Source organism: Anser brachyrhynchus (assembly GCF_964034855.1).
Source record: "Anser brachyrhynchus genome assembly, chromosome: 2".
Lineage (NCBI taxonomy): Eukaryota > Metazoa > Chordata > Aves > Anseriformes > Anatidae > Anser > Anser brachyrhynchus.
Genome location: NC_137695.1, coordinates 132105744 through 132124962, shown reverse-complemented (window position 1 = coordinate 132124962; position 19219 = coordinate 132105744).

Below are 19219 nucleotides of genomic sequence, written 5' to 3'. Positions count from 1 at the left end.
ACAAAGAAATTAATATACAAGACTGGAAAAAAAAAAAAGTAATTAGATGAATCTTTACAGACATATATGTTGTAAAACAGCAACTGCGTACGTAGTAGAATCATGATAGCTGCTGAAACTTTCAGATATTTTCTAGTTTTGTGTTACCTAATTAGATACACACCTAATATGTCTTAACTTAAAATATAATTTCTTGTCACAGGGGGCTTGAATTCCTTCACAGGAAATATGCATATCACTTTTCTTGGTCACTGAGGACTGCATACTGTCAACTTTAATATCTCTATCAAGTATTTTTTGTGATTAGTTTCTTCCTGTATTACTATCACTGCAGTGCTAGGATACAATGCACCTTTCTCTTTAAGTCTTCTGTTAGGTTCAAGGATATCTGCATCATTATTGTCCATACTCAGCGCTAATTCCAGAAATATTCCACAATCCTTTTTCACCTGAGTAAAAGGTGTTTCAGTTACCAGACTAATAGGATCTCATGAGAACAAGTTAATTCTTTTGTTTGTGTTACCTGGTATGATTCTTCTGTCATTTCCTAGCAGTCATGTTACTATCTCCTTTAACTTTCAGACAATTTATGGAATTCTCCTGCCTAAGGAGCAGGCAGAAGCTGTTTTCTTACATTTTTAACATGTATTCTCTTCATTGGAATATTTTTCTTTCATATACTTTATATCTTTTCTTTTTCCCCTGTAGGGAATACCTCTTTTCTCTATGCTGTACATACAGACTTCTCAGAAGACAATAAATAGACCTCCTGTATTCTGCTGAACTGTTATTGTATCAAAGAATGCAGCTGTTATTTCCCAGAGGACCAGTCATTCCATTTTATAATGGTCACCTTAAAAACTAGCTATTTTTTATAATTTTCCCAGTCTCTTCATTGTACTTAAAAATAGAATTAGTCGAAGTCATGTTTCTCCCTTTCGAGTTACCCCAGGAGTCACTTCCTGCTTAACATAATCCTTCATGTAATAGTATCCCAAAATTATTATTGTAATATTTCTTGTAATATATTCTTGTAATAAAGGTGTGCCATTTTTTATATTGGTCCATTTCTGTAAGTATATATTAGATTATGTAGATTTAACATTTTTAATTACAGATCTCACCACCTAACTAAAATTAATTATGACATATATCTGATAAATAATAACTTCACTGATAATTATCTGTCCATGGGTGGAAACTAACACCATACAAAAAAAAAATAATCTTGCTTTTTTCCTTTTTAATACTGAGAAGGAAAAAAAAAGGAACAAAAACTCAGCACTCTTCTATACACTGAAAGCTTCTCCCTTTTAACGTTGTTTCCTCTTAAGTAAAAGTGGCAACAGTGTGGCCCTTTAAAAATAACAGGACAACATTACATGCTGTTTCTTTCCTACTTTTACTTTGTCCTATTGTTCTTCGCTGATGCTTTTTACCCACAGGAGAGTTTTGTCTCCTTGTGACATGTGATTACTGTAAAAGTAGGCATGGGTTAGTAGTCTTTCCATTTAAAGTTCTTTCCTTCAACTTTCCACTGAAAGTTTGCTTCAGAAAGTGTTTCAGCATTTTGCTTAATAACCCTGCAGATGGAGTGGCCAATAAGAAAGTATTTCTGATAAGGCAGTAGTAGTTCTGACTACAATGAAAGAGCATTTAGGACCTGAATGGTTTATTTCTTGGGTCTACCACTCGTGATCCACAGTTTAGTATGATTCCTTGCTTACAGTGGTATAAGTGAAGAGGAGAAAGTTTGTGGAATAGTCACATAGTCTCTATAAAAATGCAGAAGAAAAGTATATCTCAAGCTGGGTGAGAAATCCCATTTTTATTACTAACTTCACTCAAAAGATTCTCTTAAAATATGAAATCGTTATTATGTGTGATCGTAGGATAGATAAAATATCTAAATCTTCCAGGTAAACTAACAGCTGCACTCTCAGACTTCTGCTGATATCTTGCTGTACTGGCACCCAAGGAATTAAATATATTTTTGTTCTGCTTTGAAAAAGGCTGAGTTCATTGTGCTAGCTTGTCTTAAACCTTGACGAAAGCTTCCCAAGCCTGGGGACAACAGGTATTATTTGTCTGGGGTAACTGATAACGGAAATACAACAGCCATTGGAAAAGTTCAATAAACAGAAAGGATGATTTGTTGTTTGTTCTCTAAGACTGACAGCTTAAGACAGCTTTTATGCATGGAAAAAACAGCTTCATTCACAGACACTTAGAGCTTGGCTAGGACATGCAGCTGGAGACTGATAGAACAAAGGACACTTAATGGGTATCGCAGATTGAAATATTTAGTTTGTTAAAATGTATCTCTTCACAAATCCTATATCTAATCAGAATTTCCTATATACTAATTTGTCTCTGCTTCTTTTTATCCTAGGGCTGTGCGCCTCTGTGACTCTAGACTAACATTAGGCTTACACTAGAGAAAACCTCTACAGAAAAAAAAAAAAAAAAAAAGTTTTGGTGGTGGTGTTTTTTTTGGTTGTTCTTTTGTGGTTTTGTTTTTTTTTTAACTTTGATGTTGAAACTTATCCAACAAAATAAATAACTTACAATCAGGCACAATTTCATTTTAGTTATACTGCATCAATTCTTGCTCTAGTTCAAATACACATGATTAGTGATCAGAAAAAAATATTCATCATCTTGATTGCAATAATTTACTGTTCTTTTAATTATGTAACTGCAAAATTGTGGATAAAGTGATCTATTTCAGAGGCTGTTGAAATTTTCTTATTGCATCCTTTTCTCATTTGTTCATTTACTGATATGCCTCTCACAAAATTAGCTAGTTCCATGTTGATTTTTGTGTGTTTCTATTTGCATAAATTCTATGTATTTTGCTGAGCCTTATTAAATTAATCAAAACGAAGACATTTTCCAAAATATCTGTGAACATTACATGCAATGGAGATAGCAGACAAGCTGAGCTACAAGTTAAGGGGAAATGGAAGGAAATATTAACAGGACAGTAAAAATATGTTCTGTCAAAAATGTACTTATGTTCCAGGCTAATGTTATTCAGCAGTGATGGCCACTATAGTCAGATGTTTAGAAGAGTGTGATTAGAGAAAGGCAGTTCACTCATTTCAATATAAATAGACATAGTACTCATATTCTAGGGCTTTGGGGGCTGCATTTTGAGTTGATTTTTTTTTCTTTCTTTTTTTTTTCTTTTGGTAAGAAAGTGAAACTCTTCCATACTTTTAATCAGGGATATAAATAGGTCTTTATTCATCCACTCAAGTAAATGTGAACAAGTTTAAAAATTTATGTATTATATGACTTATACTTAAATCTACAAAAAATCATCTAAACTTGTAGCAGTGAGATATAGTGACTGTTAATTTTAACTCCTGCTGACTGACTGACATATAACTGTTATATAAATTATACCTTTGGAGTTAATCATTGATTAATTTCTAAAATACTGCACTTTTTGAATCATAGACACTCAAGCTTCAATTACTTTAAAATATTTCCATACATTCCATTGTCTAGGACATGTAAGATACAGTGTTTTTTCCTATTACAATTTGGCTTTCTTTGGTTTTACATTTTGAAGGTTTGGACATTTTATGAGGTATTAAACATACTGTTATAGCAGCTGCCAACTCCATCAATTGATAGAATATATCATATAAAAATTAGTCTTCTATTTTGTGAGCTTTGTAAAAATATTCTGAAAGTCAGCAGGGATATTTTATTTTATCTTATCTTATCTTATCTTATCTTATCTTATCTTATTTTATTTTATTTTATTCCAGAGGAATTAAATTTCAGATGAATTCAAAGCTAACTATTTTTAATGAGAGGAAAAATATTATTTGTAATGTGTCCAAATCTGTGTTGAAAATCCTTAGAGCAAACTTCAGAAAATGAGTTAACTTTTATTTGGTAATCTTTGATAGAAGAACACTAAAATTATTATTGCTTCCAGAATGCTTCTCAAATGTGTCATTTATCAGTAGTTTTATATTTCAAAATAGATATTCTTAATTTTAAAGTCAATAGACTATGTCACAAAACCTTGTATTGCCCTTAGTTTTGTCCTTCACTTGATTGGAAGTCAGCAAAATCAAAGTGGTTTAATTATTTCAAATGTGTTTATTTAAAATATAACAGTAGAATAATAAACATAAAATCGCTATAGAGCCAAATAGGCCTTTAAGGTCAATCTATTCATGAAAGGTTTTCTGAATTATGACTTCCAATTGAAATTAAAAAATATATTTCAAACCAATGACTTATAGCCAAATTATTTTGAAAATACTAACAGAAGTAACTAATCTTTTTATACTCTTCTTCCTTGTACATTTTTACCTATTTAAAACAGAATTACAGTTTCATACTTACAAAAATTAGTTCTTCATTTTAAACAATGAAAAAGAACCTTTTTTTGGATTATTTTTAAGAATTTTAATAGGAAGAATATAATAGTAAACATTGTTGATTGCTACATACATATTTCAAAATCAATGACTTCTAAGATTTAAATAAAACTATTCATTTATAAAACTTATCTTTTATTGTCTTTGAGAATTGAGAATGTAATGAGAATAAGCAGTAGTATTTAGACTCTGTGGAGGGGATTCAAAAGCAAAAGTCTTAAAATACATGAACACCTCTTCAGGTAATATTAATTTTAAGCATTCCAGTGTACTTCTGACATCCTGCATTTTCATCAGAAGAATGATTTTCTCCTGAAAAATTGCCAAAATATTTGGTAATGATGTTTTTCATGCAGCTATTGGACTCCTAAGAATTGGAAATCGTCATCATGTCTTTGGTGCGAGTGAATACCATAATAAAATATTCAGGAAAATTAGTCATGTAGGTGTGACTTCTGGCTAATGTAGGGGTATTTCTTAATATATTGTTCACTGAAAAAGTCCTGAAAACCATACCCTAGTGAGAATATTCCATTGCTTAATATATCTTACAGACAGAAACATTATATTGATGTTAAATCTACCTTTTCCCTTTTAGTGTCTTTTTTCGAAAATCTCTGAGTGACTTTATTCTGAAAGTTTATTTCTTTCATATATTTATATTCTTTTTCATATATATATATGAACATATATATATGTTCATTTGTATTTTACCTTCTTTTTTCAAAACAAACTAACAAAAATAATTTTATTTACCAATAACTGCGAAAAAGTTTGTGGCAATTTATGCTATAAAGAAGAATATGTCATACATGACTGATAGATATTTCAGCTTAAAGGTCTGTTCGTGTTACTGACAGCCTTTCTGTTTTATATGTACTCAGTCTTGCAAAAATATGCTCCGTATATCATCTACTTAAGGTAGTAGAAAATAGAAATGCTTTTCCATTTTTTAGTGCTATCAGAATCTGTATCAAATTAACTCTTTTTTTTTACTTGATTTCCTAATAAATAACGTTTCTTCCAGTTATTACAGGTTTATTTGTTTGTTCATTTGGGGGGTGGGGGGGTGAAATGGGTGAAATATTTTGTTATCAATAACTGGTTAAAGTTAGATTTCTGAGAGGAGCTATCAGTCATGTGGTATTTCATAGCAGTGTTGTTTTCAAGAATACTACAGTAAATGAAGTTTTTTTCAACCTGCAGTTGATATGTTGTTTGGTTTTTGTGCTTTCACCAACCACCTCTAGTCCAGAGAAAAATCTAGGTGCCCAGTTTTAAAAGTGAGGGGAGACACAAAGAGATTTGGGTTTCAAACTGGAAAACTTTTCTAGGACAATTAGCTTGGGCCATGCCCTAGTGCTGCCAGAGGTGATACTGAAAGGGACAGTCAAGGAAAAGAAGACTGTAAGGAGGCAGTGGCAGGAGTGCAGGAAAAATAAATAAATAATAATAATTAAAAAAAAAGAAAAGAAGCAGGGGCACAGGTTTTAAAGCTCTGCAGGCAGACCAAGGTAACAACAGTGCTGAGGAGAACTAAAGAAGAAACAGCAGCCCTAGAAAAAGCCCTAGAAAAGAGAAAAATAAAAGATTAATCAGAAGTTCAAGCGTCTGATGAATACAGAAGGGGATAACAAGAAAAGAAAGAAGCCATAAGGAAGAACATATACCGACACAAATCTGAGCAACAAACAAGGGAGGTAGTAATAAGAACAAAACTTGATCAATCTTACAAATTGCTAAGAGAGTGTGGAAAGTGAGAATGTTCATTTCAGAAAGATTATCTGATCAGGGACCTTTTCAAATGTAATGCTAAGGAAAAGGAGGAAGACATAAACAAAATATGCAGAGACACAAACCTGACAGACAAACATAATGGAGACAAAAACAAGAAGCAAACCTTGGCAGTCACACTAATTGATGGGCTATTGAGAAACTGCAGGCAAAATGAAGCTTTGCAGCTGATACGGATGCAAACCTGAGGGTTGTTGGAGGGTGGTCAGCGGAACTATGTGAACTGATGAGGAAACCTGCAGGGAAAGGAAACTAAGAAGAACTAAGCAGGGAATAGTCAGAAAAGAGTATAAAAAGGGACAGTCATATGTAAAACAGGCAATATGTTTGTCTGACTAAGACCTGTGCTTGCTCACCACAGTCTGTCCTTTCTTCTTATTAAATTCTTTCTTAAATATAATCTGTATAATCTCACTCTCTATGTGGTATGTGTGCTGCAAGGACTAAGTTCCAGCTACTGGTAGACCTGGGTGAATCGTCCGGGTACCAGCTACTGTACTCAGACTGGGGGTGTGGGTGCCCCTGGTCTGTGTTGTCAGCACACTGGGGGCTCAGTCCCAGCCACTGGTGTGGAACAGAGTGTGTCCAAAAAGCCAGCTGCTGGGAGGCACTGGCATGAGGCAAGAAAAGGGCTCGGTGCCAGTGGTACACCCCATGTGCCTGGTGCTAGCTGCTGGAGAGGTGGAGTGTCTGTATCATTCCCAAACGTGTTATGTGGGTGGTGTGCATGTGTCATTCTCCCACAATTCTCAAGCTGGACTAGGTGGCAAGAAGTAGGTCTTAGGTCCAGTTAGGGGTATAAGGCAGGCAGAGTGGGTCGTGCAAGTGTGGGATGCCTGTGTGTGAGTACAAATGTGCTTGTGTTTGCTAACAAACATCGAGCTGCACTACCCTGTGAACAGGAGACCTGCAGGGCAGGTAAGGGGGTCTGGGATCCAGGCAGGGGTACTGGGCAGACAGAGGGACCATGCTGATATTCAGGGGTTCCACAAATGTGTGTGTGCTTGTGAACCTGGAGAGTGTCATACGTGTACCTGTATATTGACCTTCTGTCTCTAACCAGCCAACATAGAGGAAGGGGACTTGGGGACTTGGCTGTCTGTGCTTATCTTTTATGTGGGTCCTATATGTAGGTGCTGCTAAAGGTAGTGCCTTGTCTGTGGCAGTCTGTTTGACTAGCCTTGTTAGTGTTTTGTATGTGTCTGTGTGCCTGTGTTATACGTGCCCAGCTTTGATAATGGCTGAACATGCAAATTGGAAAGCAGCAGTTGCATCCCTTAGCATGGGCAAACACCCTGGCAGCTGAGGCACTAGGCTGGGCTCCAGCAGCCATCGCTCCTAACATCCTTTAGCAAGACTTAAACAAGTGACACTCAAAGGAGATAATACACAAGATCGGCTTAAAACAGAGCAAATAAAATAGGCTGGGGATGGGGGATTGCAGAGGGTATTGAATTTCTCCTTATTGCCACAAAACATAGTGAACTCTAACAGTCCAGAGAGTCTCAGCAGTGGAGGAAGTAATTAATGAGAAATGGTCCATAAGGGGATGCTAAATGGCTGGGAAGAGATATACTTGCTATCATACCCAATACAACAATTGTGGATGATGAGTAGCTGGAAGAGAAGGGACAACAAAGAGGCACTATATTGATGTGGTCCCCTAAACCACACCTCTTATCATTATGTTCTGAGGCAAAATTCCAGATTGAAAAGACTTTATCTTCATATTTTTGTTTAGTAATTAACTGTAAGTAGAGGTATAAAGAACCACCCTTTCTTCTTGGATCACGGGGGTGCAAGAAGGGGGAGCATTTCCTCCAGCAATCAAGCTGTCTGCTTGAGTCACTTGTTTCCAAAGAAAAAAGAATATATAGTGCAAAGGCTCTTAAAATCACCTCAAATATTTAATTCCCCTATCTGTAATTTCTGGCTTGAGCAGCAGGTGAATATGAACATTTTTTTAGCATAAGAAATGCCAGGCTGTGCAGAAAGTATGCAGTACACTAAGTTTCTTGAACGTGAAACCAAAATCCCTGCTTCTGTGTTTGTCCACGTAATATGATGATTTTTTCCAAACATTCTATCATACTTATCACTACCTTCTTTCCATGAATTCTGTAAAAGCTTGTCTTAATTACAGGAAAGTAACTCTTTTCATCAGTTTTCTTTTTATTCAGTTATTAAGGTAACTCACTAAATAAACATTAGTGTGCCTATGACAATTTACACTGCTTAAGGATTTTAAACTGTTTTTAAAACATATATCTGTTCTCTGTTTGATTTCTCCAGTTAACTCCCCCTGCAAACTGTCACATTAATCGTTCTCCCCCAAGTCCCTCCCTATATTTCTAATTTCAGAACTCACTATAATACGCTATCAATTGTAATTGATACTTATCACTTCCCTGATTCAGTATCTACTATAAACATTATTAACAAATGACTTCTACCATCTTCTGGATTATTAATGGTGAATTTCATCCATTCATTCATTCACAGAGTGTGTGTAAAAGAACTACTCATAAATGCTGAAACAACTCCAGGAAATTTGTTAGTCTTTCCAGTCTCATGGGCCTATACAAACCTCAGGATAATTTTTTATGAGGTAAAACCCAGAGACAGATCACAATATTCAGTGAAATTCATTTTCAGTTTTTGGGAGATTGTATTTAACTGTTTCTCTTAATTTTAAGACATGCTTACGGCAACTACATATGCAACAAGTTTGCATGTTCTCTTTAAACTACTTTTTCACAATAATGGAAAAGTAAAAATAAAAAAAAAAAAAATGTTTTTTCTGACTCTATTCTTCACCTGTTTTTGAGCCAGGAAATCTGTACTGCTATTCAAAGCTTTTATTCAAAGCTTTTGTCATTCACTTATTCACTTCTTTGGAGGTGGAGGCTTTAACCTCCAGACTTTTCCACATATCTTGTGTAATAATATGAGAAATTATGTGGACCAAGTTAGTCGCACATCTTAAATAGCATAAAATCTTGGGACACAGTGGACAATTTTTCTCTGAGATCATCCCGATCATTCATTTCTGAATCCTCTTTAGGTCATTTAGCTTATAATAAAAGGGAAGAAACTGTTAAAATAAAAAATAAAAAAATGACAGTAACTTGAGAATCAAAATTCTTTTTTTGGTGTTAATACAATTTACCCATATTAAAGTGTATTATCACAGATTCCTGACTGTTGTAGGAAGTATGAAAGGATGAGGCTGATCTACTGAAACAGAGAAAAGTTATAACGATGCTAACAGTAATATTTCTAATCTCACTTGTCACAGCTAGTTCTTTAGTAGGGTTACTTTAAGGTAATGCTTCAGAACTTTCCTTTAACCTTTAAAATAGATAAGATACATACATTTCCTAAAGAAGGTTGTGAAGAAGGTTGTGTGAGTAGCATATAAATAATTATCCTAGCTGATAATAAAAGTCACCAGTAAAATAGTGAGTGTAACTGAATGATGATAACCTTAATGCAAATAAGCATATGGCTTTCAGAAAAGGCTTCAAAGATTTTCCCAAGCAGGAAAAAAAAATAAATAAATAAAAAATATATAATAATATTTTGCCTAACCAAAATCAAATTTCTCTTTTTTTTTTTTTTTTTTGGTTTGATCATTAAATGAAAGGCAGTCTATACTTGCTAGTGCAGTATAGTTTAGAAAATTATTTGTATTTTTGTTTCTAGTTTGATATAAAAGTAGAGACGAACCTGAACACAATGGAAGGGGAAAAACAAGGCAAGCTTTTACAGCTTACAAGAATTCAAGCACGGCATCGCTAGTAGGTCAAGGGAGGTGATTGTCCCGCTCTACTCTGCGCTGGTGCGGCCTCACCTCGAGTACTGTGTGCAGTTCTGGGCACCACAGTATAAAAAGGACATGAAACTGTTGGAGAGTGTACAGAGGAGGGCTACGAAGATGGTGAAAGGCCTGGAGGGGAAGACGTACGAGGAACGGCTGAGGTCACTGGGCCTGTTCAGCCTGGAGAAGAGGAGGCTGAGGGGAGACCTCATCACAGTCTACAACTTCCTCGTAGGGGGTGTCGAGAGGCAGGAGACCTTTTCTCCATTAACACCAGTGACAGGACCCGCGGGAACGGGGTTAAGCTGAGGCAGGGGAAATTTAGGCTCGACATCAGGAGGGGGTTCTTCACAGAGAGGGTGGTTGCACACTGGAACAGGCTCCCCAGGAAAGTGGTCACTGCACCGAGCCTGTCTGAATTTAAGAAGAGATTGGACTGTGCACTTAGTCACATGGTCTGAACTTTTGGGTAGACCTGTGCGGTATCAAGAGTTGGACTTGATGATCCTTAAGGGTCCCTTCCAATTCAGGATATTCTATGACTCTATGATTCTATGAATTGTTTGTGTAATAGGTCCTCTCCTGAATGGCCAGATACAATATGAGGTTGTCTGTCTCCGCAGTTGCAGAGCACATGTCCACTAACTCCAGCAGAATCAGCTTTTACTCTTTGATCTAGAAATTACTTCAATATGTTAGCTAGGGAATTAGCATCTGCCACACCCATTAATCTAGGATATTAAAAAAAAATTGCAAATAATAAGTGGTCTGACATGGACATCATGAAGTTCAACAAGTCCAAGTGCAAGGTGCTGCACCCGGGTTGGAGTAATCCCAAACATCAGTATAAATTGGGAGATAAATGGATTGAGAGCAGCCTTGTAGAGAAGAATTTGGGGTTCTGGTAGATGAAAAACTGGGCATGAGCCAGCACTGTGTACTTGCATCTCAGAAAGCCAATTGTATGCAGCCAATTGGCTGCATCAAAAGTGTGGCCATCAGGTCAAGCGAGGTGACTCTCTCCCTCTACTTTGTCCTTGTGAGTACTCCACCTGGAGTACTGGACCCAGCTCTGGGGCCACCAGAACAAGAAAAACATGGACTTGTTAGAGTTGGTTCACAGCTACAAAAACGATCAGAGGGTTAGAGACTCTGTCAGGGAGTGTAGTGACAGGACAAGGGATAATGGTTTTAAACTGAAAGAGGGTTGGTTTGAATGATTTGAATTAGATATAAGGAAGAAATTCTTCACTATAAGGGTGGTGAGGAACTGGAACAGGTTGCCCAGAGAAGTTGTGGAACTCCCTGGAAGTGTTCAAAGCAGGATTGGATGGGGCTTTGGGCAGCCTGATCTGGTGAGTGACGTACCTGCCTATGGCCGGGGGCGGGGGGTTAGACTAGATAATATTTAAAGGTCTCTTCCAACCCAAACTACTCAATATTCTATGATAATACCACCACTGATGAGCTAACTTCACAGGCAATTTGTATGAATAAACACTCACCAGCATGAAATTGTACAAATATGAAATTGATATTTTTTTTTTTGAAAAAGATTTTCATTTGATAGAAATCCACATTTGTTCTCACTCCCTTTAGAATAAAATGTTAAAGATTAAGTCAAAGAACTAAATGTGGATTCCAGGTAAATCAGCAAAGTTTCACTGAGCTCTCAAGTTCCCAAGCAGGCAGGCAGCCAGCAAAATTTTGAGGTAGTACATCTCATATGGGATGTAATAAGGATCCTAATTCTAAGGAGACCTGCTTGGATGATTTGAACAATGCTATTGCTATATATAATAGCTTTGGTGATACATTTACTAACCTCACTACTGACAAGCCTAACTCTCACCTGTAGACCCTGCAATAAAAAAGACACACCTGGCATGTCAGTAGAAGAGTTTAATTCCCTAAGAACATGAAAAACAACTCATTCATATCAAATCAATTTTAACTGGAGAAAACATCAGTGATAGAGAGGTGGCAAAATCTATGATGACACAGAAGTGCTGTCAGTTCAAACACCATGGCTGAGAAGATCTTAGCAGGTGTCTCCCCACTTCCCAGAGAAGTGTTCTTCCAAGTTATTGAAAAGAAAGAGGTAGTCACATCCCAAGTGCAACTCTGAAGTCAGAATTTCAAACATATTCTTCCCTCTGGTATTTGCAACTGCCTGCCATAGGTATCCCAAACCTTACCATATTATCATTCCAGCACCAGAAACGTTCTGGTGACCACTTACTCTAAAAGCAACCTCTACAGCCAGGTTTGTGAATTATATTTCTGAAACTACCAACTGCACTCCTAAAGTTAGGTGCTGCAGCTATACCACTTAAAAACTTTCGTTTAATGCCTCCCTGTTTACTATCATTGTCTAATTCTAGATATTAATATGTTCAGAGCATCACAGACAGTCCTCTTTGACATGTGTCACCCTTCTGAGGTTGCAAATGTGTTTTATAATTTTCTTTATTGCTGATGTAGTTCAGAATTTCATTTTGTGCACCTTGATAGTAGCTGGATTTCTTCTCTTGGCATTTCTGCTGGAGCTGTTGCACATTATGTTGATTTTAAATTTTTTGTTTCCATCTACATGTTTTCCTGAATATTAAAATTCCATACCAACAGCAGGTCATATCTCTTTTATGTTTATACCCATGATGCTTTTATAAACTGCATAGTTGTCATTTTGAAAGTGTGCTGGTTATGGCTATGATAGAGTTGATTTTCTTCAGAGTGGCTTGTATTGTACTGTGTTTTGAATTTAGGATGAGAATAATGCTGATAAAGCACCGATGTTTTAGTTGTTGCTGAGCAGTGGTTGCACATTCAAGGACTTTTCTGTTTCTGACACTGCCCTGCCAGCGAGGAGGCTGGGAGGGCAGAAAACTGGGAGGGGACACAACCAGGACACCTCAACCAAAGAGTCTAAAAACATATTCCATATCACATGGCATCGTGCTCAGTAATAAAAGCTGAGGAGAAAGGAAAGAAGGAGAAAGGAGGGGACATTCAGAGTGATGGTTTTTGTTTTCCCAAAAAACTGTCACACATGATGAGCCCTGCTTTACTGGAAGTGGCTGAACATCTGCCTGCTGATGGGAAGTAGTGAATGACTTCCTTATTTTGCTTAGCTTGCATGCACAGCTTTTGCTTTACCTATTAAAATGTCTTTATCTCAACCCACTATTTTCTCACTTTTACCTTTCTGGTTCTCTCCCCCAGCCCACTGTGGGGAGATGGAGTGAGTGGCTGTGTGATGCTAAACTGCCTGATAGAGTTAAATCACAAAAGAAAAGCAAAGTCAATTAAGCTCTTTAAATTTCATACTGAAATTTCTGTCTTAGAGAAATTCTAATAACCACCCTCCAGAAAGATATTTTCATTTTCTCAGGCTCTGCTTGTATTTGCCTGGCCTCCCCCACCCTGCCTAGGGCCCAGGACCCCATGTATGCCCCTAACTGGTCAGCCCCTAACCTGCAAGACCTCAGCAAGGCTCCCCACAGCCCTGCCATGCCCAGCTATGGGCCCCATCAAGCCTGGCCTACCCATAAGCCTACATCCCAGCCCATCCTTTGCCTGTCCCCATCCCCAGAGAGGCTTTTGATACCCAGGCCTGGGGCTGCCCTGGTGCCTTGGCTGCCTGGCTCCTGGTCGGGGCAGTGGGACAGGACAAGCTGCCAGGCCCTGTCCAGCCATCCTAAGGGTCCCCTACCACCAGGCCACAGGGAACCAACAGCCCCCATGGCAACTTGACACCATTGCAGCGTAATTCATTCTGGTTTTATCCTTTATTCAGTTCTATGTTTATCTAGTGTAACATTTATTAATTTCCTTTATTTGACAGTGCAATTAAATTCATTTATAAAAATTTATCAGATCTTCTAAGGAAGAAGAAAGAAATTAAAGACATAGCTGTTCTTTTATCAAAAGTGTTATGTTATCAAGGAAATCACATGGTGAATTCTATCTTATTTTCTTCCTGTTTCCATATCTTCCACATCTTCTCCCTTCTTTTTTCTGTTTTCTTAGATTTTACTCAAATTAATGACTAAATAACAAAATTAATTGTTGTTCATTTTCCAAGTTTAAGAATTCTTTTCTTTATTCTTACTATGTATTATCGGAGATTTAATTTTAAAACATCTGGCTGCTGGAAAGGCAATTTCTTGTACCATTTCTGTCCAAAGGCTAAAGTAGGAATTACCTGATCCTTCCACATTTCAGTTTTGCTGTTTCTGTGTTCTGCTGGTAGTTTTCTCAAGCCATCATGACTTAGCTGCTTTCTCAGCATAACTGTCCTTGTGGAAAACTTTAGACAAAATATTCCTTTCTGGGAGCTTTCTATACATTACATGTATATTAAATTTCATCCTCATATTGTACTCACTCATACTTGTCTATGTTCTGTCCTAATTATTTTTAATTATATCATTTTATAGTTATTAAATGTGTATATTATTTGTTTTAAACACCTTTATGTGGTTGAGCACTGCTTTTGTCAGGTCTCGCTTTAATCCCACTTCATTTTTCTGTCTTCAAAATGTGTTCCTCCTTCTGATCAAACTTAAATAAATAAATAAATAAATAAATAAATAAATAAATAAATAATTTAGCTCTTAGCACCTTCTTAATCCTATTTTTTTAGGCAGTTATTCATCTATCTCAATTACTAACCATACCCTGTTCATTTGCCTTATGCTTGCAAACTAAGCACTCCTTCTCATTATCATGTAACTGTCACATGCAGCTGTGATGTTCCAAACAGACAAATCATAGCAAAAGTCAGCTACAATAAGCTTCAGACTTCAATGTGCACTCTGTGTGTGTGTTTTATGTTTAGTTTTTTGTGGGGGATATACAGCAGTGTTTTGTTTTTAGAGTTACTGAATACCAATACCCTGTATTCAAGGACATATCCCAGATATAGGGCCATAAAGAAAGATTACGACTTACTCATATTATTCAATGGACAGTCAATGGATAGAGAAGGATATCTCCCAATGGACATTTCCATTCTAACGAACATTTCTTCCACTGATGCTGGTGAAATTTAATCTCATAGCTAAATCAGAGTGGCTGGTTCTGAGTAGAGATTGTTTTGAATATATAAAAGGAACTATTCATTTCATTTATGGACTTTGTATTTTGACTGAGAGGCTCTACCTATGTATTTCAACTTAGTTTTCCAGTAATCACACAAACCTTATAATTTAGGACTGAAAGGAAAACTTCAGCATTTAATAAAGAAACATAAAAATTACTTGAATTTTTTGAAGAGCATTTCTCTTTATAATTCTGTATTGCAACTTGAGTTCGGGTAAGAGCCATTTTTATTCAAAGACTAACTGCTATATAAACCTGAAAAGATAATTTTGTAATCCTTTTATCAATTTAAAACAAAGACTGCAGTGGTTAAGTTTAATTAAGAAAAAGTAAATCGCTTTCTGTTAACAAAATTAATATGTATCTATGAACCATGACCCTTTTCTTTCATTTACACTGGAAAATTACTCAGAATGATAGGCCTTTTCAAACTATTTGTATTTAAAAAAAAAAAAATCATCCTATTAATCCAAGCTGGGATGGCAAACTATTTTTTTCTATTATTTCCTACAGAAAGTTATCTGAGAAAGGATGAGAATTAATTTGAAAATTGCCTTCACTATTATTCCTTCTATTTGTCACGAGTATTTTTAGTCGGTCAAGGAAAGATTCTCAGATGGTATAAACTGTTGTATTGAGATTTATTTTTTAAAAACTTGATTTCAATGTAACATTATCAATCAGAAAATCTAGAGCAGAATCATTGCCTTCAATTTATAGCTGACGCATAGTACAATAATTGTGGTTTGCCCTCCATCATTTTGTGATTTCACGTCTTCTTTTTCCACTCCTCAGTGTTTAGAGGAGTTCCTTTATATCTGGATTTTAAGCCTAACATCATCTGTCACACTGCAGGAACTTCACTGGCACCTTAAGCAATCCAGAAATTAGAAATTCAGATTCAACATATATCTTAAAAGATCCACTGGGATTTGCAAACCGTATCTCTGTGATTGTGGATAGGTCTGTAGGAAAGTTAAAAGTTCTGCAGACCTTTCTTTCCTTTCTACCTTTAGCACTCCCCAATGCATCCCACACTTTGTGTCAAAGGAGATGGGAACCGTTATCAAAGTTGTCTCTCAACACATGTTCACTTAGATTTAATTATTCCTAATGTTAAAGAAAATGCATTTTCAAGGAAAAATTTTAAAAACTTTTTTTAAACTGATTGATTTTCTCAAAAGGTTTTCCATATTTTGAGAGGAAAGAACCACCACACCATGAAAGGAGACCTGAATTTTCACTTTACATTTCCCATACTCTCTCTGCTAGATTTCTGTGCTACTATACACAAGATATACTGCATATCTCTACATTACACACTCCATACTGAGTTTGTTATAAGGAGTGGAAGTCTTACAGGGTTCTGTAAGAGATTAAAGAAATTTCTCCTCTCAAAATGAGAAATAATTAATGAATACTCAAAACAGTTCTTAAATTTTCTCTTTTGACAGCAAACTGGTGATCTTGCTGTGCGCTACACAATGAAACCTATTTTTCCTGTATACCTTCTCCCCTTCTTTTCAGTGCTTTTAAGTCATTGCTAACACCTATTAAATTAATGTAATTAACTGAAATGAAGAAAGATAGAAATAAGAACAGAATCAAGGTTAACTTCTGCAGAAAGGAGATGTATACAAAGAACAGACTGTGCTGTCTTTTCTCTGATTACCTTCCCTGCCCTCTGATTGTTTAGCAAACTCATTCTGCCACAGCTTTTCTGCTTCTTTTCAGCTTATAAATAACCTTTTTACTTTTTTGGCTTTGGTTATTTGTCTTCCTAATTATATATTTTTTCTTCTTTTTTTTTCTTTTTTTTTTTTCTTTTTTCAATGAACTACCTTATAAAGTAAAAATGAGATCATTATTGTGTGGGGATACAACAGTACTGAATTAAGGCATATGTCATGTAATTATCACTACTGCTTCTAAAACAACAGAAGTATATCTGAATCTCAAAAACATTTTATTTATGAAAACTCACCTATTTAATTTTGATGAAATATTTGTAAGTGTTATAAGTTTTGTAGTGCCTGACTGAACCTCCAAAATATAGTAAGATAATAACATTAAGTTAAAAGTAAATGTCGCATCTACCTGACTCGATGTCCCGAGTTCTTTTTGCAGGAGAGGCACACCACAGTCTAGACAATTGTACATGAAGTGGCATACACACAGTGATACCCACTACCTCTCTTAAGTAGAAGGTAGTCATTTAATATTGGCCTCATGCCAGCTAGTGCATGCCACAGAAACTACCTGTTTACTAATTGATGCAATTTGGGGGGAAAGATTTGGAGTAACTTTTCTACTTTGTTCTTTCTTCTATTTTTTAACAGTAACCCACTCCTAACCCTACTCCTCCCCTACCATTTCTTTCAGAAAAGAGACAGATTCCCCTACCTCTTTTCACTACCTTGGATATTAAGAATGCTTCAGAATGCTCCTCAGGTGGTGTCATCCAGCTTTGCAATTATTTTGTGTAAACTTGGAAGTAAACAGAACAATTTTTGACTAATCTAAAAGCAGAGTACATTTGAGTGAAAACATATTGCCCTCTTTCCCACTGCATCTCTGTAATTACATTTTTTGAATATTGCCCTCTTTCCTACTGCATCTCTGTAATTACATTTTTTGAAGATGAACTCTCTAAAAATTCGTAATCAATTTATCATTCTATGGACTTTAAAAAAAAAAAAAAGTAGACCTTTTCTACATAATACTTCTACCTGGGCACTATTAATTGCATGAGTTTTAATATAATGAAAATAATAGATATGCAGCCATTAAACAAAAAAAAAAAAAAAAGTCTAATTCTGGGAAGACCTCCTTGAAGCATCATAAACTATGCACACGCCAGTTAAGCATTTTGCCAGTGGAATCCTCAAACGAGTGTTTTCCTCCTGTTTTGAATATTCTTACACTTTCATATGTGTTTATATACCACACAAATTAAAGTGATATTTTTCTCAAGTGACCTTGGTTTTATTTCATGTCATCTTGTGATTTCTCACACTACTTGGATGAGGTGGAGCAAATGAGATGATATGTAACCATATGTAAAATTGAAGACTTATCCCTTTCATCTTATATGAAATGTTATATAATGTTATACTGACATCTATGCTTCTTTGGAATCACAGTCCCTTGCCTTCACTCCCAAGCATGCATGAGGTTACGTCTCATGTTGTTATGCCTATGAATTAGCAGTCTGTCCTGGCACCTTTATATCATGCCTCTTCTATCTTTTCCTTTCCTCTACAAACTACCTTTCCTCAACCTCCTTCCCCTGTCAGGGGGAACAAAACAATCTTTTTCTTCTCCTAATTGGCACATTTTTCCATAGAGTCCAATGCTTCCAGATAAATCCAAGGAATAGTCCTGAATTCCAAGCTACCACCTCTTATTCATATCTATATTGAGAATGTATTTTGCCGAAGTTCAGGACAGTAACAATGCCCTCAATTTCTTTTTTTTTTCTTTTTTTTTTTTTCCCCTTTCTCTTGTTATTCTTTCAAATATCACATCTGTGTAAACAATGTTCTTTGGGAAATTTCAACATTACCTGAACATTACCTTGCTTCTCCAGAAATACTTGAGATGTTTGCTGACAACTCAAAGGATGGGAAGAAGTCATACTATTAAAGAGAGCTGTTACAGTTAAGAAAGACTGAGACCAAACTGTTAAAATATTCACCAAATATCTAACAGAAAAGTGAAGGTCAATTCATTCCAGATTATATCATAGTGCACTTCACTGCCTACAGTATTCATCTAAGAGACCATGTCCTAATCACTTAGCTTATTTTTAAGCACCAGTTAAATTATACATTCTGACTCTAGATTTTTATCACTTTTCAGGCTCAGGACAACATGAATAACCGTTTCATATATCAGTGTTTTTATCTTGTTTTAATTGCTCTCTTTGTTAATGTTTATCACTCTGGTGTTTCAAAAGAAATTATTTTATCAGCCAGTCAAAGGTAGTTGTTCTCTTACCAGCAAATTAAGTATATTTTGTACACTAACCCCAAACTGTCCACACACTGTAAAAGTTACAAAATTGCATAAATTATTGAAAATCAATTACTTG